This window comes from Osmerus mordax, chromosome 17 (assembly GCF_038355195.1).
Source record: "Osmerus mordax isolate fOsmMor3 chromosome 17, fOsmMor3.pri, whole genome shotgun sequence".
NCBI classification, from domain to species: Eukaryota; Metazoa; Chordata; class Actinopteri; order Osmeriformes; family Osmeridae; genus Osmerus; species Osmerus mordax.
This window is the reverse complement of record NC_090066.1, coordinates 14,576,373-14,598,793: the sequence shown is the minus strand read 5'-3', so window position 1 is coordinate 14,598,793 and position 22,421 is coordinate 14,576,373. Positions and strand designations below refer to the sequence as shown.

General features: G+C 38.9%; 1 long non-coding RNA gene across 1 annotated transcript; it reads right to left on the bottom strand.

Annotated features, from left to right (window-relative positions):
* Positions 1 to 1,177: 1,177 nt before the first annotated feature.
* On the bottom strand, positions 1,178 to 22,306 carry LOC136960534 (uncharacterized). The gene is made up of 2 exons (XR_010878843.1): positions 22,060 to 22,306; positions 1,178 to 1,455 (listed from the first exon to the last, which is right to left on the bottom strand). It is a non-coding gene; the product is annotated as an uncharacterized lncRNA (long non-coding RNA).
* Between the last annotated feature and the right edge of the window lie 115 nt (positions 22,307 to 22,421).

Sequence of the window (22,421 nt, the reverse complement as noted above, 5' to 3'; positions counted from 1 at the left end):
GTATGGATGTGACCCATTATCGACGATTCAAACTCTGACGTTGACGACATATTAGGATTGGATTTCTAAGCAGGGATGTTTAGATATGCTGTAGGTGTCTATTTACATATTAAAGTACAATGCTGTGACATAACATTTTATATTTGGAGTATAAGCTAACTCCATTTACATTTTCGTAAAATTCCGAGTGTCGAGAGCTAGCCGACCTAATGGGCTCCCCGGCTTACTATACAGTACACTAATGCCAATTTGGTTTATTTTATCGTTACTACAGTACAGTAAGTCAGAGCATAAGAAAACTCACCACAAGTCAGTGAGGCGTACAGCAGTCACTTGGACAAGCACTGTAAGAGAGAAGATTGTTTTCAGAAATTATTTCCACCCATTGACTCCGAGTCATAATTTTTCAGCTAGAACAGCAGACCATGGTTAGCTACCTAGCTAACAAGAATGCTCATTACTGTCGCGCTCGAGCTAGCTACGGTAGTGTGGTTATAACAGTTAGCTAGCTAGTTAGCTGTGTTAAAACGTACGCTATCTAGATAGCAAGTTGGTAGTACTAGAGGTACTCCTGTAAATACTTAAATAGCCTACCCCAAGGTAAACATCATTTCGTATAATATTGTTTGATATCTATTAGCTATGTTTACCAACCTTTCAAGCAAAATAACTGGACTTACCTGTCGAGTCAACTGTAGCAACTGCTTGAAAATGACAGTTGGCTTGTTAAGTTTCAGGTTGAGCGTGTGACTCGATGAGCGGAGCAGTTTAACAAGCCTAGCAACCTATGTTTCATTGACTTCCATTGATTTTAAAACATGACCATTTCAAAATATAGAAAGATGGGGGGTTTAAAGCTGTAAACAGCTGGTCAATAGAACACATTGATGTTTGAATGGAGTAGGTAGCTTAAACATGTAGTGAGCAGCAAGGAAGTACATTTGTGACATTTAAACCTATTAATGTTTTAAGTGCTTTGTGCTGCCATATTGCATAAATAAGAACATTTACTAGTAGCTCTATCAATATCATAGCAGACAAAAGTATGTCAGCAGTATGAAGATGAAAAAAGTGTTGCTTTGAAACCAGAATGGTGAGACAGTGTTAAAGGTATATCTGTCATTGTCATGCATTGCAATATTTTCTTACGGTTGACAAAGGAGAAAAAAGAGTGAAATGAAAAGGGTATCTTTTTAATTTCATAAATGTTAAAGCGTTATGTTAGAGCTCAATGCTCTTAAGACAGTCACCCCCATTACCCTGTGCAACCCCAGTCAACACTGTGGAGTCCTTCCGCGATTGGGAACTGAACATCAGCTCCCTCACCAAGAAAGCACAACAGAGGATGTACTTCCTACGGCAGCTGAAGAAATTCAACCTGCCAAAGACAATGATGGTGCACTTCTACTTCCACGTCTGTTTGAAGTTTCTTGGCGAATAAAACCCATTCTGATTCTGAAAAGTATTAATAATTGAAAGATGTAAAAACAGAAATACAGTTTGAACAGTGGAACAGTTTTTCTATATAGTGATGAAGAGCGTTGGCCAATCGGATTGGTTCCTTGTTTCTTGTAACGTAGCAACGGATGGTCATTGTCAGCAAACCTAGAATCTAGGTTTCAGGTTCAAGGTGGAGGAGAAACTAATCATGTGTGCACACCCAGTCCTGTTCAGACACTGAATTTAAAGATGACATAAATATAATAATCCATGGTGCAGGTTTGCCGATGTTGTCGTTGACCCTGGTGATTTTTTTAAATACTTTTCAATTCAATCTCGTCACATTACGTGACTTTGTTGTGCAACTGCAAAAGCTACTCTAACTCTGATCAAAATGCTGCTGCAAAAAGGCTGAACTATTGTGGGTAGTAGATAAGATTATGTTACATCTCGCCAGCGGATCAAGTATGTCAAAGTGCTATTTGTACAGAACACCGTACTGTAGGCGTGAATAATGCATGCATGGTCGTCTTTGTCGTCCATCTTTGGTCGAAGCGAAGCTAGAGAGAGGATTCAATGGGAGATTTCCTACAGTAAGCTAGATCTACTGCTTCAAATTGAAAACGGAGACGATATTTTGATTACAGACATGTTCCTTAACCTCTGTTGTCAATATCGGCGATAAAAAGTAAATACTGTTACGAAGCATTTGTTTTTAGGTAACGAACGATAGACGTAACTAGCTAGCTATGTGACCTTGTTTCGCCGTTCTATGGCAGCTATGATGACAGCGTTGTAAGCACTCGTCACTAGAATGGCCATAACTTTAAAACAAAAGATCATATTTCAAATCTGTTTGCTGTTCTACATTGCCCACACAATTATGTATGTATATATCAACTCTAACATGGCCTGTATCTTGTATTGAAAGTGCTCGAAAATTAGCTTGTCTAATGTATGGTGGACTGAGAAAACATATTTGTCAAAGCGGAGAGAGCGGATGTCGTGGGAGAATTCCTACTGTGTTAGATTTAGTGTTTCAAATTGAAAACGGAGAAGAAATTTAGAGTAAAGACACGTTTCTTAACGGCTGTGTTCAATATCGTCAACTAAAAGTAAAAACTTTTCAGTTACGAAGCTTTTGTTCGTAGTAACGCCAGCTGCAGTAAACCTTTCGTGACCCCGGTTTGGCTGTTCGTGACAGTCGGATATGACAGTGTTGAGCCTTGATTTTTGCAGATTTCTGTGAAATTTTCTTAAAGAAAAATAATCTAGCTAGATTATGTACACTTTAAGTTCAATGTACATACCTTGTTTGGCCAATTTGGTCGATTGTGGAAAAAAGTTGAACCGTTTTTAGTTATGGAGAGCCATCACGTTAGCTTGGAATTGCGTTATCCCACTCATCACTTCAGTGGTCATAACTTTTAAAGAAAATAGTCTATCTTAAATATGTCTGCTGTTCTGAGTTCACGACAAACGTACGCACATTTCATACGCTCTAACTTATCCTCTATCTTGTAGTGAAAGTGGTTAAAAATGAGGTTTTCTAAAAAAGTAATGCAGACGGAGAAGACTTTTGTCAGAATGGACTTCCAGAGCGACTTCCAGAGCGACTTACAGTAAGTACAGGGACATTCCCCCGAGGCAAGTAGGGTGAAGTGCCTTGCCCAAGGACACAACGTCAGTTGGCATGACCGGGAATCGAACTCGCAACCTTCGGATTACTAGCCCGACTCCCTCACCGCTCAGCCAACTGACTCCCTGATTGATTGACTGATTGATTTGCCTAACATGATCATATAAATATTTACATCATTAGAAAGCCCTAAATCTTGTCTTCAAAATGGTATAAACAGTTCAGGTATATTATTTGAAAAAGTCTGCATATTCAGGCAGGAAAGTGTTTAACAGTGTCAAAAATTGACGCGGTGAGAAACAGTTCTGTCAGTGCGACGTCACAATTGAATTTGACTTGAACATTCTGAACCATTGAAACCCATTCATTTTTTTTTAGCACTTTAAACTTTAATACCTTAAAAACTTTAAAAGTTATCAATGAGAAAAGTAATAGCACACTAGAGCAGACTTTATCAAATGAAGTTTGAACGGTGTTTCTAGCTTAATAGGTGTGAAAGGAGTAGGCGACGGAAAAAAGTGGGAGGAAAATTTAAAAAAAAAACTAGAGAGGATACAATTTCTGGGGAAATTGTAGGGTGTGCTTGCTTGCGTCGGTTGCACAGGGGTCTGTATATTTTATATAAAAATGCATCGGGCCTACTTATTATTTATAAAGATTACATAGATTTAAAAGCATCTTTTTTTTGCTGCTCATTTACAACTCAAAATACGAGTGAAGTGTAGAATGAAATATGATGTCTTCTCATTTCCCCTGCAAGAGGCAGCTGACAGGCTGAATCAAAACGAATAAATTTGGCAGACCGGTGTTAAAATGGACCTAATCTCTATGACTTAAACGTCCTTTTAAGTTGTCCCTTCTCGTGATATTTTCAGGCATTTAGCCTACTCATATTGCATTCATTCATTAATAAAGAACCCCCTTTGAAGATTATTCTACGACTTTACCGGCAGAAGATAGAATCGCGATTCAAACAGTACCATCTGCTAACTGAAAATATGCCCCCAAAAACGTAAATAAGCTTGACATTTATTTAGTGGAAAATCGCTCATTCATAAAAAGCTCACTGGTAGCGATCATTGTCAGTAACAACGCAAAATGCGATATAGCCCTGTGTGGAGAAGCTGCCCCGGTAAATTCTACTACTACAGTACAGTACTAGACTACTGCTGTGTTCGTCTTGGTAACGATTGCGTTGGTTGAATTCGATTTAACGTTCCGTTGTACGGTTTAGGCTGAAATTAATTATTTTCATGAACAGATTGACAAAGTTTAGGCTGTGGCAATGAAGTTCAGTCTAGTAGTCAGATTGTTTCAACTATTGAAAGACTTTTGAGTAAGGGGAGTGCCGAACATGTTCTGTCGCCGTTTGACTTGAACAGCTGAGGAGTTTTTGTTAGCTACTCACACTAGTAGTGTCTCGGGGAGGCTACAGTGTTGCAGTGAGCTACACTGGTTTGAAACCACAGGTAATGGTAATTTCACCAACAAATCGTTTAATAATGTCAGAATAAATCATACAAAGAAAATGTATATGTGAGGAATGTTTATTTTAACGATTGAAAACAGATACATCATAGACCACTGTAGTATGTGTTGCCCGGGCAACACAGGCTAATGTCATGATGCTAATACTTCAGTGAAATAGTAGACTACTGTTTCCGAAAGTAGATGTACTTCCTTAATAATATCAGCTTATATTGTACATTACACATCACAATTGTGTGTCATATCACAAAGTAAAATGAGTAAATATTTATCACCCTGGCCTCTTTGCTTGTGGCGTTTCTGCAGCTGCCTTGCAGTAAAGCTATAGTTAGCCTAGCTATCCCCCAAGTTAACAGATGCGAAACGAATGTTCTGCCAAAGGTAGTCACGCGTGTTTTCGTGACGTTAGTGACGTAGTGACGTTAGTAACGTCAGTGACTGTGGCTAGCAAATTAGCCACCGTTAGCTTCACTTTTCGCCACAAAAACTTAACTTAAGCCCAAACCATGCAACGGAACGTAAATTCCAATAGAAGCAACTCAATCGCTACCAAGACGAAACTGTTGACACCTACGTTGTCTATGTAGGCCAAATATTGACTGAGTTTTAGGGGGGCAAAAATAATAAAAATAATAATAATAATAATAATATATATGTGAGAGAACAAAGGTTGTGCTCTCGCCGAAGGCTTGAGCACACCCAACTAGAGAGGGTACAATTTCTGGGGAAATTGTAGGGTGTGCTTGCTTGCGTCGGTTGCACAGGGGTCCGTTTTTTAATGACATTTTTACAACTGATATTTCTGTATATTTTATATAAAAATGCATACTTATTATTTATAAAGATTACATAGATTTTAAAGCATTTTTTTTGCTGCTCATTTACAACTGAAAATACGAGTGAAGTGTAGAATGAAATAGATGTCTTCTCATTTCCCCTGCAAGAGGCAGCCTCATCGTTGAATCAAAACGAATACATTTGGCAGACCGGTGTAAAAATTGACCTAATCTCTATGACTTAAACGTCATTTTAAGTTTTTCCCTTCTCATGATATTTTCAGGCATTTAGCCTACTCATTGCATTCATTCATTAATAAAGAACCCCCTTTGAAGATTATTCTACGACGTTACCCGGTAGTAGAAGATGGAATCGCGATTCAAACAGTACCATCTGCTAACTGAAAATATGCCCCCCAAAACGTAAATAAGCTTGACATTTATTTAGTGGAAAATCGCTCATTCATAAAAAGCTCACTGGTAGCGATCATTGTCAGTAACAACGCAAAATGCGATATAGCCCTGTGTGGAGAAGCTGCCCCGGTAAATTGTACTACTACGGTACAGTACTAGACTACTGCTGTGTTCGTCTTGGTAGCGATTGCGTTGGTTGAATTGGATTTAACGTTCCGTTGTACGGTTTAAGCTGAAATTAATTATTTTCATGAACAGATTGACAACGTTTAGGCTGTGGCAATGAAGTTCAGGTTAGTAGTTAGATAGACTTTTGATTTAAGTAAGGGGAGTGCCGAACATGTTCTGTCGCCGTTTGACTTCCTAAACAGCTGTGTAGTGTAGATGTTTTTGTAGTGTGTCTCGCGTAAGCTACAGCGTTGCAGTGAGCCACACTGGTTTGAAACCACAGGTAATGGTAATTTCACCAACAAATCGTTTTCTAATGTCAGAATAAATCCTACAACGAAAATGTATATGTGAGGAATGTTTATTTTAACGATTGAAAACAGATAACGCTACATCATAGACCACTGTAGTATGTGTTGCCCGGGCAACACAGGCTAATGTCATGATGCTAATACTTCAGTGAAATAGTAGACTACTGTTTCTGAAAGTAGATGTACTTCCTTAATAATATCAGCTTATATTGTACATTACACAATTGTGTGTCATATCACAAAGTAAAATGAGTAAATAGTTATCACCCTGGCCTCTTTGCTTGTGGCGTTTCTGCAGCTGCCTTGCAGTAAAGCTATAGTTAGCCTAGCTATCCCCCAAGTTAACAGATGCGAAACGAATGTTCTGCCAAAGGTAGTCACGCGTTTCGTGACGTTAGTGACGTAGTGACGTTAGTAACGTCAGTGACTATGGCTAGCAAATTAGCCACCGTTAGCTTCACTTTTCGCCACAAAAACTTAACTTAAGCCTAAACCATGCAACGGAACGTAAATTCCAATAGAAGCAACTCAATCGCTACCAAGACAAAACTTTTGACACCTACGTTGTCTATGTAGGCCAAATATTGACTGAGTTTTAGGGGGGCAAAAAAAAAAAAAAAATAATAATAATAATAATATATATGTGAGAGAACAAAGGTTGAGCCCTTGCCGAAGGCAAAGCACACCCAATAATATATATGTGAGAGAACAAAGGTTGTGCCCTTGCCGAAGGCAAAGCACACCCAATAATAATAATAAGTATGCAGAATAACAATAGTGTTTTTGCTTGCAGCAAACACACTAAAAATAAAAATAATAAGTATGCAGAATAACAATAGTGTTTTTGCTTGCAGCAAACACACTAATTAGCCATTTCCCCCTACATTAATGTCAAACTTATTTACGTTTTGGGGGGCATATTTTCAGTTAGCAAACGGTACTGTTTGAATTGCGATTCCATACTGCCAGTGACAACGTTATTACAGTAGCTTGTTTCAAAGGGGGTTCGCAGCTGTTTCAAAGGGTGTTCTTAATGAAATATGAGTAGGCTAAATGTTTGAAAATATCACAAGAAGGGAAAAACTTAGAGGACGGACCCACCTGCAACTGACGCAAGCAAGCACACCCTACAATTTCCCCAGAAATTGTACCCTCTCTAGCAGTGGTAAAATTGGAGGTGGGTAAACTATGAATTTTATTATTTATTTATTATTATGTTTCATTAGGCCTATTTAGATGGAACCAGTAAGGTTGGCTTGTACCTGCATCATCGTATTTGAAAGCACGTTATTAGGCTAGCCACTAGCGTTTGTCCCTGTCTTAATGCGATGTTGAACCAAAACAACGTTTACAAACGTGAATTGATCTTACTCTGTACTTGAGGCCTTTTGCAGGCATCTGTGGGAGTGGGAGCACTCGATGGTCTCTTCAAAAATCGCCTGATATCCATGGCTAATATATCCATTACGAACAGGTAGGCTGATCCACAACGTGTATGTGTTTACATACTTCGTGGATCCTGATTGGTGCCGCAGCCGCAACGCATTGATTGGAGGGTCACAGACAGGGGTTACAGCGCAGATTAAATGATTCAGACTACATCGTATGTTCAACAATATGACATTTTTGGTGTTTTAAAATTACACCAAATTTATTTAGGATTATTCCATTGGCAGCATACGAGGCACAGGGAACTTAGATGTTCGTAAACGCACATAAACGCAATTTAGAGGTGGATAAACGCAATTTCCGCAATTAAGAGGTGAATAAACGCTATTTCACAATTTCGGGAGGTGCGTAAACGGCGTTTACGTGCGTTTAGCCCCCACTACATCCCTGCTCTCTAGTGAATGAATGCAATATGAGTAGGCTAAATGCCTGAAAATATCACGAGTTGTTGCGCAAAAGACGTACACCGAGTTTTGTAACGATAAGCGTTTGGTAAATATGTCATTTTGAGACAAAACGCGCTGGCTAGATGTAGCAGCGTTATATCTACAAAGCAATGAATCCGCTTCTTCTTGACCATATATCCCCTGACAATGAAACATTATCGTTACCATTGTGATTATACTGCTAGACAGCTACTGTGGTGTACCTGGCTTTGCTAAACAGATGATCCGGTATCAAGACTTGCTTGATGACTGTGGCTTGATTCGAGCCAACGACCTTGCGTTTCAAAGGAGCACGTCTCACCCCAGATTCCAATCATACAAACAGGACAATGGCCGACTCAGATTGCTGAGGAAATGCAACCATATAAAAGATGCGCAGATGAATTGTCAACGCACACCGGATTGATCCTGAGAGCGCACCGGATCGTGCTGCCAAAAGGTAAAATCAGACAAGCAATGCATATAGCACATCAAGGAGTAGTGAGAACAAAACAATTTCGGAGAAACAAGTTTTATTGGCCTAATATGGACATTGAGAGAATGATTAGGAACTGCAATGCTTGCGTTCTGAACAAACCACTACATGACGATCAACAACTCCAACCACTAGAGTTACCTCCAAGGCCATGGACAAAGATGGGCATAGATTTAGTTGGTCCAATAGGAAATCTACACATACTGACAGTCATCTCTTTGAAGATTTTCTCAAAACCTGTGGGATCAAGCACATTAGGGCGTCGCCCTATTACCCCAAGAGTAATGGTAAGATAGAACGTTTCCATCGTTACCTGAAGAAGGCCTTCAGATCAGCCAAATGTGAGGGAAAGAACTGGATGGCGGAACTGCCAAAGATTCTCATGGCATACCGGACCACCCCTCACAGAGCATCAGGTGAAACTCCAGCCTACCTTATCTTTGGAAGGGATATGCGCACAAAACTACCAAACTTGTTGAAGGAAGAAGAAGAAGAATGCGAGATCAGAAAACATCATGACGAATACAAAATGAAAGAGTATGCAGATAAGACACATGGCGCAAAAGAACACACTTTCAAAATTGGAGACATTGTATACATTGCTAATATGGAAAACAGCAAATTAGATGCAAAATACAAGGACATTCGTTATGTCATATTAAGAAGCACTTCTGACACTTCTTTTGAACTGGTCAATACTGAAAATGGAACTCTGGTGACAAGGAATGTCAAACACCTCCGACATGCACCTTTCCCATTGGAGTTTAACATCCCCGAAACAGCGGCTCATGGACATGAGAGTACCTGAGGATACACCACATCAACAGCATCAGCCTGCTATAGAAACCCCTCAAGAGACTGTCAATGTGCCAGAACCTCAACCACCAGAAGTAGCCACCAGATCAGGGAGGGTTATCAAGAAACCAGCCCGTTTCAGAACATGATTGTAAAAAATTAAAATAATAATATTTTGAAAGAAATGTCTTATGTTTAAGTTTGTGGAACAGAATACTTTGTTAGAGTTAATGAACTGTTTGATTTAAAACTTTGAAATTTAGAATATGAGATCTAATTTACTTTAAGAATTGGAGACTAGGTATACATGTTAAAATGTTATGTTATACCAGGGTAGATTTGATATGTGATAAAGATAGAATAAATCTACAAAGGGAGGAATATGTTAAGGAAACGCGAACTACGGAAGCCGGACAGTTAGACGGCGTATGAACAGATAGAGAGCACATGTATGGGAGACGAAGCGAGTTGACAATAAAATAAGTTAATGACAACCCGATTCTTTATTGGACAACACAACAGATGGTATTTTGGTAAAATGGTAGCTAATGTGCTAGAAGTAGTTGATAGCTCACTGTCTGCTGTCTCTGCTGTAAATGTTTACTCCTGTGTTACAGCTCAGGGGGATATTTCATTTATATGCATCTGTATGTTTCACTCATTGAATAAATACATTATAATTCTAAAATGTTTTGTTCGGCTTGACGTAGCGTCCATTATCTGGGTTGTAGGTAGCTTACTTGAGAGAGGCGGCGCCTTCCAGCGAGGGGGCCGAGCTTCAACTCCTTCAGGCGACACGCCCCCCCAGTCTCGAACAGAGAAGACTGCTGATTTTCTTACGATTTGAAAGCCTAATTTAACATACTTGTCTGTGTTTTTTTATGGAAGCAAATCGTTACCAAAATTCAAATGCAAATGCATTTCCAGAAATGCATTTGCATTTTAAGAATGTGGCTGCATTATTTGACTCATAAATGAAATTAGTAATCAATCATCCTATTTGCATTTTAATTTTCTTCTTCAAGAGTGCTCAATCTTTCACTTAATTAAAATGAAAAAGAAATAGACATTTGAGATTTAATTTTCAAAACATGCCCCAGCAAATAGATACCAAAATTCAATTTGAAATGTAAAATTTGAAAATTAAAATGCATTTCCAGAAATTCATTTTCATTTTAAGAACGTGGCTGCAAAATCGTGACCACAATTCAAATTCAAATGCATTTCCAGAAATGCATTTTCATTTTCAAGAACAGCCCAGACACATCCGAGAGCCTCATGTTCTATTTGAGAATAGCGTCTCTCAGTAGCAGTCAGTGAGCGACTCGCATAAGCTACTGGTTTGTTTTGACCGTAAGATTGTTTCTGCAGTAGTACAGCTCCTAATCCTATTGGACTGGCATCTGAAATCACAGTAGTCTGTGCGTCAAGCTTGACGTATGCCAGACATGGTTGGCTTACCATTGCTCTTTTCATGTCATTAAATGACTTTTCAGTCTCACTGTTCCATTGCCATTCTTGACCTTTTCTTGTCAATCTTCTTAGTGCTCTGATATGTTTGCATAGTTGGTGGCCAAGCTGCGAAGCCACATTAAGGGTTTCTACGTATTCTTATTATTAGGGGCCAAGCAGCAGCGAAGCTGCTCTGGCACCTATTGTTTTTGTTAGTTTTATTTTTATTATTATTATTATGCATAGCGATTGGTGAAAAGTTTTGAAATTTGGCACACTGATTTGGAACGGTCTCCTGACTATTTATCACCAAGTTTCATGTCGATCCATGAAGCACTATAGCGCCACCAAGGTGTCAAAGTTGGAGGTGCGTTTACGCCCATAACTTTTGAACCATGAGACCGTTTTTCTTAAGTGAGGTTTCATCGGATTCCTTAGACGCAGACGATTCGACTGAACCCTATGGCGTCATTGTCGTCCCGAAGGTTTTTCCGTGATTTGCATTTTAAGAAATGCCAACTTTTTCAAACTCCTCCTAGGCCGTTGCTCCGATTTTCATGAAAATTGTAAGAGATCATCTTAAAATTTGAAAATGAAAATGCATTTCCAGAAATGCATTTTCATTTTAAGAACGTGGCTGCAAAATCGTGACCACAAGAGCTCACTGCACGATTTTGCAGCCACGTTCTTAAAATGAAAATGCATTTCTGGAAATGCATTTCAATTTGAATTGTGGTCACGATTTTGCAGCCACGTTCTTGAAAATGAAAATGCATTTCTGGAAATGCATTTTAATTTTAATTGTGGTCACGATTTGGCAGCCACGTTCTTAAAATGAAAATGAATTTCTGGAAATGCATTTTAATTTTCAAATTTTACATTTCAAATTGAATTTTGGTATCTATTTGATGGGGCATGTTTTGAAAATTAAATCTCAAATGTCTATTTCTTTTTCATTTTAATTAAGTGAAAGATTGAGCACTCTTGAAGAAGAAAATTAAAATGCAAATAGGATGATTGATTACTAATTTCATTTATGAGTCAAATAATGCAGCCACATTCTTAAAATGCAAATGCATTTCTGGAAATGCATTTGCATTTGAATTTTAGTAACGATTTCCTTCCATATCTTTTTCATTCGAATTTGGATGGGTAGTTAATAACACATTATTCTGTGGTGTGGTGAACTTGAAACTCGTTTTTAATTCCACTTTACAGGATCTTTAAGCACAGCGCGATACATTTACATTTACATGTAGTCATTTAGCAGACGCTCTTATCCAGAGCGACTTACAGTAAGTACAGGGACATTCCCCCCGAAGCAAGTAGGGTGAAGTGCCTTGCCCAAGGACACAACATCATTTGGTTGGCATAGCCGGGAATTGAACTAGCAACCTTCTGATTACTATCCCGATTCCCTAACCACTCAGCCATCTGACTCCCCCGATACAGTATGCTAGCCTATACTTTTTGAGAGGATAGCCTATCGTTTTTTTGTGAGGGTGTCATTTACATAATACATTTGTTGAAACCACATAATATGACATTAAAGATGATAAATGAAAATATGAGAATATGAAAAAAAAAACATAGGCCTAGCTTACTGTAATAAGCGATAAAACGTGTGGTCACTCCTCTACATTTAATTTGGTCTGCTACTTTTTGCCAGCCCTCTTTCTTGGATTTTGCAGACTTTGAGGTGTTCCCTGGCGTTCTGATAAAATCTTCAAATTCGGAGTAACCTTCGAGCAAGCTGTTGCTCTGTTGCGGAAAAAACAGGGCGCTCATTTTGGCCATGTTGAGCAGCCATAGACTTATGTGAGCAGCCAATAGCAGCGTTGCTGATCAAGGTTTCTACTATCAATACATACCCCCTTTTAGACCAACGTATAACTCAATCCAGCTATAATCATAAACAACAAGTGTGTTCGAAGAACCGAATTAGCCAGATCATGATAAGCAAGATGATGTCATCTTGGATGTGTCATTTGATCTCAGCTGTAATAAGCAACGTACGGACAACGGGCCCCTGAAGTGCAAATCACACCCACTAATATGAGTACATCCCCAAATGAAAACACTCCCTCCAAATACGAATCAAATTCCCCCAAATAGGATGACGTGCTCACCTCCCCCCAATACAAAGACACGCTCCCCCAAATGGGAAAGGGTAGGTACAACACTTCGTCGCTGAATGGATGCAGTAACTAACAAGAAATTGATTGACAGAAGTACAAAATGCAATAGCCTGACAGAGTTACGTGCAGGACATTTGTTTGACTATCGAAGCATGTAGCAAATAGTAGGCTACTTATGCAAAAGTATATATTGCGTGTTAAACTTAAAAATCCAAACAATTATCCTGGTCCACGTAACTCTGTCATTGTGGCATTTCGTTCTTCTGTTGTGGACTATTAGTTTTTTTTCTGAAAAGTCCTGCTTCCTTCAACTGTGTTTTTAGCGTGCGCATAGGCTACTTATTGGGTGTGCTTTGCCTTCGGCAAGGGCACAACCTTTGTTCTCTCACATATATATTATTGGGTGTGCTTTGCCTTCGGCAAGGGCACAACCTTTGTTCTCTCACATATATATTATTGGGTGTGCTCAAGCCTTCGGCGAGAGCACAACCTTTGTTCTCTCACATATATATATTTTTTTTTTTTTTTTTTTTTTTGTTGCTTTTTGCCCCCCTAAAACTCAGTAAATACTTGGCCTACATAGACAACGTAGGTGTCAAAAGTTTCGTCTTGGTAGCGATTGAGTTGCTTCTATTGGAATTTACGTTCCGTTGCATGGTTTAAGCTTAAATTAAGTTTTTGTGGCGAAAAGTGAAGCTAACGGTGGCTAATTTGCTAGCCACAGTCACTGACGTTACTAACGTCACTGCGTCACTAACGTCACGAAAACACGCGTGACTACCTTTGCCAGAACATTCGTTTAGCATCTGTTAACTTGGGGGATAGCTAGGCTAACTATAGCTTTACTGCAAGGCAGCTGCAGAAACGCCACAAGAAAAGAGGCCAGGGTGATAACTATTTACTCATTTTACTTTGTGATATGACACACAATTGTGATGTGTAATGTACAATATAAGCTGATATTATTAAGGAAGTACATCTACTTTCGGAAACAGTAGTCTACTATTTCACTGAAGTATTAGCATCATGACATTAGCCTGTGTTTCCCGGGCAACACATACTACAGTGGTCTATGATGTAGCGTTATCTGTTTTCAATCGTTAAAATAAACATTCCTCACATATACATTTTCGTTGTAGGATTTATTCTGACATTAGAAAACGATTTGTTGGTGAAATTACCATTACCTGTGGTTTCAAACCAGTGTAGCTCACTGCAACGCTGTAGCTTACGCGAGACACACTACAAAAACATCTAGCTACAGTACACAGCTGTTTAGGAAGTCAAACGGCGACAGAAAATGTTCGGCACTCCCCTTACTTAAATCAAAAGTCTATCTAACTACTAACCTGAACTTCATTGCCACAGCCTAAACGTTGTCAATCTGTTCATGAAAATAATTAATTTCAGCCTAAACCGTACAACGGAACGTTACATCCAATTCAACCAACGCAATCGCTACCAAGACGAACACAGCAGTAGTCTAGTACTGTACCGTAGTAGTACAATTTACCGGGGCAGCTTCTCAACACAGGGCTATATCGCATTTTGCGTTGTTACTGACAATGATCGCTACCAGTGAGCTTTTTATGAATGAGCAATTTTCCACTAAATAAATGTCAAGCTTATTTACGTTTTGGGGGGCATATTTTCAGTTAGCAGATGGTACCGTTTGAATTGCGATTCCATCTTCTACTGCCGGGTAACGTCGTAGAATAATCTTCAAAGGGGTTGTTTATTCATGAATGAATGCAATATGAGTAGGCTAAATGCCTGAAAATATCATGAGAAGAGAAAAACTTAAAATGACGTTTAAATCATAGAGATTAGGTCAATTTTTACACCGGTCTGCAATAATGTCACGAAAACACGCGTGACTACCTTTGGCAGAACATTCGTTTCGCATCTGTTAACTTGGGGGATAGCTAGGCTAACTATAGCTTTACTGCAAGGCAGCTGCAGAAACGCCACAAACAAGGAGGCCAGGGTGATAAATATTTACTCATTTTACTTTGTGATATGACACACAATTGTGATGTGTAATGTACAATATAAGCTGATATTATTAAGGAAGTACATCTACTTTCGGAAACAGTAGTCTACTATTTCACTGAAGTATTAGCATCATGACATTAGCCTGTGTTGCCCGGGCAACACATACTACAGTGGTCTATGATGTAGCGTTATCTGTTTTCAATCGTTAAAATAAACATTCCTCACATATACATTTTCGTTGTAGGATTTATTCTGACATTAGTAAACGATTTGTTGGTGAAATTACCATTACCTGTGGTTTCAAACCAGTGTAGCTCACTGCAACGCTGTAGCCTACTGTACCCGAGACACTAGTGTGAGTAGCTAACAACAACTCCTCAGCTGTTTAAGTCAAACGGCAACAGAACATGTTCGGCACTCCCCTTACTCAAAAGTCTTTCAGTAGGGAAACTATCTGACTACTAACCTGAACTTCATTGCCACAGCCTAAATTTTGTCAATCTGTTCATGAAAATAATTAATTTCAGCCTAAACCGTACAACGGAACGTTAAATCCAATTCAACCAATGCAATCGTTACCAAGACGAACACAGCAGTAGTCTACTACTGTACCGTAATAGTACAATTTACCGGGGCAGCTTCTCCACACAGGGCTATATCGCATTTTGCGTTGTTACTGACAATGATCGCTACCAGTGAGTTTTTATGAATGAGAATTTTCCACTAAATAAATGTCAAGCTTATTTACGTTTTGGGGGGCATATTGTCAGTTAGCAGATGGTACTGTTTGAATCGCGATTCTATCTTCTGCCGGTAACGTCGTAGAATAATCTTCAAAGGGGGTTCTTTATTAATGAATGAATGCAATATGAGTAGGCTAAATGCCTGAAAATATCATGAGAAGGGAAAAACTTAAAAGGACGTTTAAGTCATAGAGATTAGGTCCATTTTTACACCGGTCTGCCAAATGTATTCGTTTTGATTCAGCCTGTCAGCTGCCTCTTGCAGGGGAAATGAGAAGACATCATATTTCATTCTACACTTCACTCGTATTTTCAGTTGTAAATGAGCAGCAAAAAAAAGATGCTTTTAAATCTATGTAATCTTTATAAATAATAAGTAGGCCCGATGCATTTTTATATAAAATATACAGACCCTTGTGCAACGGACGCAAGCAAGCACACCCTACAATTTCCCCAGAAATTGTACCCTCTCTAGTTATTATTATTTTTTTAATTTATTTTTGCCCCCCTAAAACTCAGTCAATATTTGGCCTACATAGACAACGTAGGTGTCAAAAGTTTCGTCTTGGTAGCGATTGAGTTGCTTCTATTGGAATTTACGTTCCGTTGCATGGTTTAAGCTTAAATTAAGTTTTTGTGGCGAAAAGTGAAGCTAACGGTGGCTAATTTGCTAGCCACAGTCACTGACGTTACTAACGTCACTGCGTCACTAACGTCACGAAAACACGCGTGACTACCTTTGCCAGAACATTCGTTTAGCATCTGTTAACTTGGGGGATAGCTAGGCTAACTATAGCTTTACTGCAAGGCAGCTGCAGAAACGCCACAAGAAAAGAGGCCAGGGTGATAACTATTTACTCATTTTACTTTGTGATATGACACACAATTGTGATGTGTAATGTACAATATAAGCTGATATTATTAAGGAAGTACATCTACTTTCGGAAACAGTAGTCTACTATTTCACTGAAGTATTAGCATCATGACATTAGCCTGTGTTTCCCGGGCAACACATACTACAGTGGTCTATGATGTAGCGTTATCTGTTTTCAATCGTTAAAATAAACATTCCTCACATATACATTTTCGTTGTAGGATTTATTCTGACATTAGAAAACGATTTGTTGGTGAAATTACCATTACCTGTGGTTTCAAACCAGTGTAGCTCACTGCAACGCTGTAGCTTACGCGAGACACACTACAAAAACATCTAGCTACAGTACACAGCTGTTTAGGAAGTCAAACGGCGACAGAAAATGTTCGGCACTCCCCTTACTTAAATCAAAAGTCTATCTAACTACTAACCTGAACTTCATTGCCACAGCCTAAACGTTGTCAATCTGTTCATGAAAATAATTAATTTCAGCCTAAACCGTACAACGGAACGTTACATCCAATTCAACCAACGCAATCGCTACCAAGACGAACACAGCAGTAGTCTAGTACTGTACCGTAGTAGTACAATTTACCGGGGCAGCTTCTCAACACAGGGCTATATCGCATTTTGCGTTGTTACTGACAATGATCGCTACCAGTGAGCTTTTTATGAATGAGCAATTTTCCACTAAATAAATGTCAAGCTTATTTACGTTTTGGGGGGCATATTTTCAGTTAGCAGATGGTACCGTTTGAATTGCGATTCCATCTTCTACTGCCGGGTAACGTCGTAGAATAATCTTCAAAGGGGTTGTTTATTCATGAATGAATGCAATATGAGTAGGCTAAATGCCTGAAAATATCATGAGAAGAGAAAAACTTAAAATGACGTTTAAATCATAGAGATTAGGTCAATTTTTACACCGGTCTGCAATAATGTCACGAAAACACGCGTGACTACCTTTGGCAGAACATTCGTTTCGCATCTGTTAACTTGGGGGATAGCTAGGCTAACTATAGCTTTACTGCAAGGCAGCTGCAGAAACGCCACAAACAAGGAGGCCAGGGTGATAAATATTTACTCATTTTACTTTGTGATATGACACACAATTGTGATGTGTAATGTACAATATAAGCTGATATTATTAAGGAAGTACATCTACTTTCGGAAACAGTAGTCTACTATTTCACTGAAGTATTAGCATCATGACATTAGCCTGTGTTGCCCGGGCAACACATACTACAGTGGTCTATGATGTAGCGTTATCTGTTTTCAATCGTTAAAATAAACATTCCTCACATATACATTTTCGTTGTAGGATTTATTCTGACATTAGTAAACGATTTGTTGGTGAAATTACCATTACCTGTGGTTTCAAACCAGTGTAGCTCACTGCAACGCTGTAGCCTACTGTACCCGAGACACTAGTGTGAGTAGCTAACAACAACTCCTCAGCTGTTTAAGTCAAACGGCAACAGAACATGTTCGGCACTCCCCTTACTCAAAAGTCTTTCAGTAGGGAAACTATCTGACTACTAACCTGAACTTCATTGCCACAGCCTAAATTTTGTCAATCTGTTCATGAAAATAATTAATTTCAGCCTAAACCGTACAACGGAACGTTAAATCCAATTCAACCAATGCAATCGTTACCAAGACGAACACAGCAGTAGTCTACTACTGTACCGTAATAGTACAATTTACCGGGGCAGCTTCTCCACACAGGGCTATATCGCATTTTGCGTTGTTACTGACAATGATCGCTACCAGTGAGTTTTTATGAATGAGAATTTTCCACTAAATAAATGTCAAGCTTATTTACGTTTTGGGGGGCATATTGTCAGTTAGCAGATGGTACTGTTTGAATCGCGATTCTATCTTCTGCCGGTAACGTCGTAGAATAATCTTCAAAGGGGGTTCTTTATTAATGAATGAATGCAATATGAGTAGGCTAAATGCCTGAAAATATCATGAGAAGGGAAAAACTTAAAAGGACGTTTAAGTCATAGAGATTAGGTCCATTTTTACACCGGTCTGCCAAATGTATTCGTTTTGATTCAGCCTGTCAGCTGCCTCTTGCAGGGGAAATGAGAAGACATCATATTTCATTCTACACTTCACTCGTATTTTCAGTTGTAAATGAGCAGCAAAAAAAAGATGCTTTTAAATCTATGTAATCTTTATAAATAATAAGTAGGCCCGATGCATTTTTATATAAAATATACAGACCCTTGTGCAACGGACGCAAGCAAGCACACCCTACAATTTCCCCAGAAATTGTACCCTCTCTAGTTATTATTATTTTTTTAATTTATTTTTGCCCCCCTAAAACTCAGTCAATATTTGGCCTACATAGACAACGTAGGTGTCAAAAGTTTCGTCTTGGTAGCGATTGAGTTGCTTCTATTGGAATTTACGTTCCGTTGCATGGTTTAGGCTCAAGTTAAGTTTTTGTGGCGAAAAGTGAAGCTAACGGTGGCTAATTTGCTAGCCACAGTCACTGACGTTACTAACGTCACTACGTCACTAATGTCACGAAAACACGCGTGACTACCTTTGGCAGCACATTCGTTTCGCATCTGTTAACTTGGGGGATAGCTAGGCTAACTATAGCTTTACTGCAAGGCAGCTGCAGAAACACCACAAGCAAAGAGGCCAGGGTGATAACTATTTACTCATTTTACTTTGTGATATGACACACAATTGTGATGTGTAATGTACAGTATAAGCTGATATTATTAAGGAAGTACATCTACTTTCGGAAACAGTAGTCTACTATTTCACTGAAGTATTAGCATCATGACATTAGCCTGTGTTGCCCGGGCAACACATACTACAGTGGTCTATGATGTAACGTTATCTGTTTTCAATCGTTAAAATAAACATTCCTCACATATACATTTTCGTTGTAGGATTTATTCTGACATTAGAAAACGATTTGTTGGTGAAATTACCATTACCTGTGGTTTCAAACCAGTGTAGCTCACTGCAACGCTGTAGCTTACGCGAGACACACTACAAAAACATCTACACTACACAGCTGTTTAGGAAGTCAAACGGCGACAGAACATGTTCGGCACTCCCCTTACTTAAATCAAAAGTCTATCTAACTACTAACCTGAACTTCATTGCCACAGCCTAAACGTTGTCAATCTGTTCATGAAAATAATTAATTTCAGCCTAAACCGTACAACGGAACGTTAAATCCAATTCAACCAACGCAATCGCTACCAAGACGAACACAGCAGTAGTCTACTAGTACTGTACCGTAGTAGTACAATTTACCGGGGCAGCTTCTCCACACAGGGCTATATCGCATTTTGCGTTGTTACTGACAATGATCGCTACCAGTGAGCTTTTTATGAATGAGCGATTTTCCACTAAATAAATGTCAAGCTTATTTACGTTTTGGGGGGCATATTTTCAGTTAGCAGATGTTACTGTTCTTCTACTAATACTACTGGTCTTCTACTGCCGGGTAACGTCGTAGAATAATCTCCAAAGTGGGTTCTTTATTAATGAATGAATGCAATGAGTAGGCTAAATGCCTGAAAATATCATGAGAAGGGAAAAACTTAAGATGACGTTTAGGTCATAGAGATTAGGTCAATTTTTACACCGGTGTGCCAAATGTATTCGTTTTGATTCAACGTTGAGGCTGCCTCTTGCAGGGGAAATGAGAAGACATCTATTTCATTCTACACTTCACTCGTATTTTCAGTTGTAAATGAGCAGCAAAAAAAAAATGCTTTTAAATCTATGTAATCTTTATAAATAATAAGTATTAATTTTTATATAAAATATACAGAAATATCAGTTGTAAAAATGTCATTCAAAAACAGACCCCTGTGCAACCGACGCAAGCAAGCACACCCTACAATTTCCCCAGAAATTGTACCCTTTCTAGTTTTAATGTTGTGAAACGTTAACAGCATATTTAAGATTATTTCATAGGAATGTCCCTGATTAAAATAAAGTGTAGTGCAAATCATGACTCTGAATTGTTAACACAATGTTTCTTCTTTTATTCCAACCAAAACGATGAACTTCATGGTTATGACAGTTACGTGGACCAGGATGGTTGTTTCGCTATCGATTTTGATGTTTAACATGCAATTTATACTTTTGCATAAGTAGCCTACTACTTGCTACATGCTTCGATAGCCAAACAAATGTCCTGGTGCACGTAACTCTGTCAGGCTATTGCATTTTGTACTTCTGTCGATCAATTTATTGTTAGTTACTGCATCCATTCGGCAACGAAGTGTAGTACCAACCCTTTCCGTTTTGAGTTAATGTAATGTGTTTTTGAGTTAATGTAATGTTTCCCATTTGTGGGGAGTGTGTCCTTTTATTGGGGGGAGGTGAGCAAGTCATCCTATTTTGGGGGGACTAAGATTAAGATTAAGGCAGGTCGACTAAGATTTTTTTAGTCGAGCTGCCGTATGGCAGTGTGAGATCTGATTCCCGCTTGTGTCATCATTGCTGAATTAACGAAATGTTCTACAGAAATTGTAGATTATATTATTTAAGACAAATAAAGCAACTCTAAAAATATATACGTAATTTAAAAGAAAAGGTGTTACTGTTTTCCCTTTCGTTAATCTGCGCTTTGTTTTGGTTTGGTATTTTGCACACGGCACGAGCACAATTGGCTGCCGAACTACAAACTCTGCCATAGCCTACTTTGTTGGTGTTATTAGTCAAAATGGCAAAGAAATCTGTGGTATGGCAGCATTTCATTAAAGTACATTTACAAAGTACCGGGTGACTCGAAAAACGTTGAATGCAAACTCTGCCAACAACGGTTTATTGTTCATAGTTCGACTCAAATATGATGTAGCCTACCACCTGAAAAACGTAAGTTGGCCTAGCCCTACTTCGCTCATGCTAACGCGTTGGGTTGAAAAATGCCTATTATAAGAATCACATCCAAATCGAATGACATTATCTTCTCCGGCCAAGACAACAAAATCCTTCTCTGTTGCACCGTTCCCCACTCAGCTTCTACGTAAGTTCGCATGCTGCAAGTTTTCAGGCAGTGATAAGCGCACTCTGATGATTTGCATGTTAAACAAACAATATTTGTAATTTGTAGTATATTGTAAGAAATACTAAATATAAAATCGGCATTCGGTTACAACAGGACTGGTGATACGAGTCTTATTATTAGTAGGCCATTAGCGGCTGAATCTGCAATGTCCAGCAGCCATTGAGTCAGATCGGAAAAATTTGGTACGTTTTTTTTGGGTGAGAAAAGAAAGCGTTTCAAATTTCGATTAATCGGTTTTCAGACGTTTTAGTCGAGTCTTGGTCGACCAAAGAAAATCTTATTCGGGGACAGCCCTACTTCTGATACAGTATTAGGGGACCACTAAGGCCTATATAAAAGCATCCAAGAAACAGCATGTCATATCACCTTTAAGTAGGAGCCTACTTAACACAAATGTTACCTATCAAATGTTGCGCTGATAATCCAAGTGTTGTCATACCGCTGCTTAAATTAGTCCAGGGCATTGCGCAATAGCCAAGCACACACGCATCTCAATCTAGATAGGTGCGTTCTCCGTCCTCGCGGTCTTGCAAGACCATTCTTGGCAAGAACGTTCTTCTCAAGAATACAAGTAGACCTACGTTCATAGCGTTCTTTCGGACTGATAAACAGCTGATTCAACGTTGATTCTTTATTGAATAGTTGTTCTGCTGTCTGGGATATATTTCCATAATCGTTGAATGCGGAAGGAACGCGTGTCGTACCCAAGCAACTGCATGGTTGGGGACCACCAAAGGGCGGTCCAAAAGTTTTTGGGTGGGC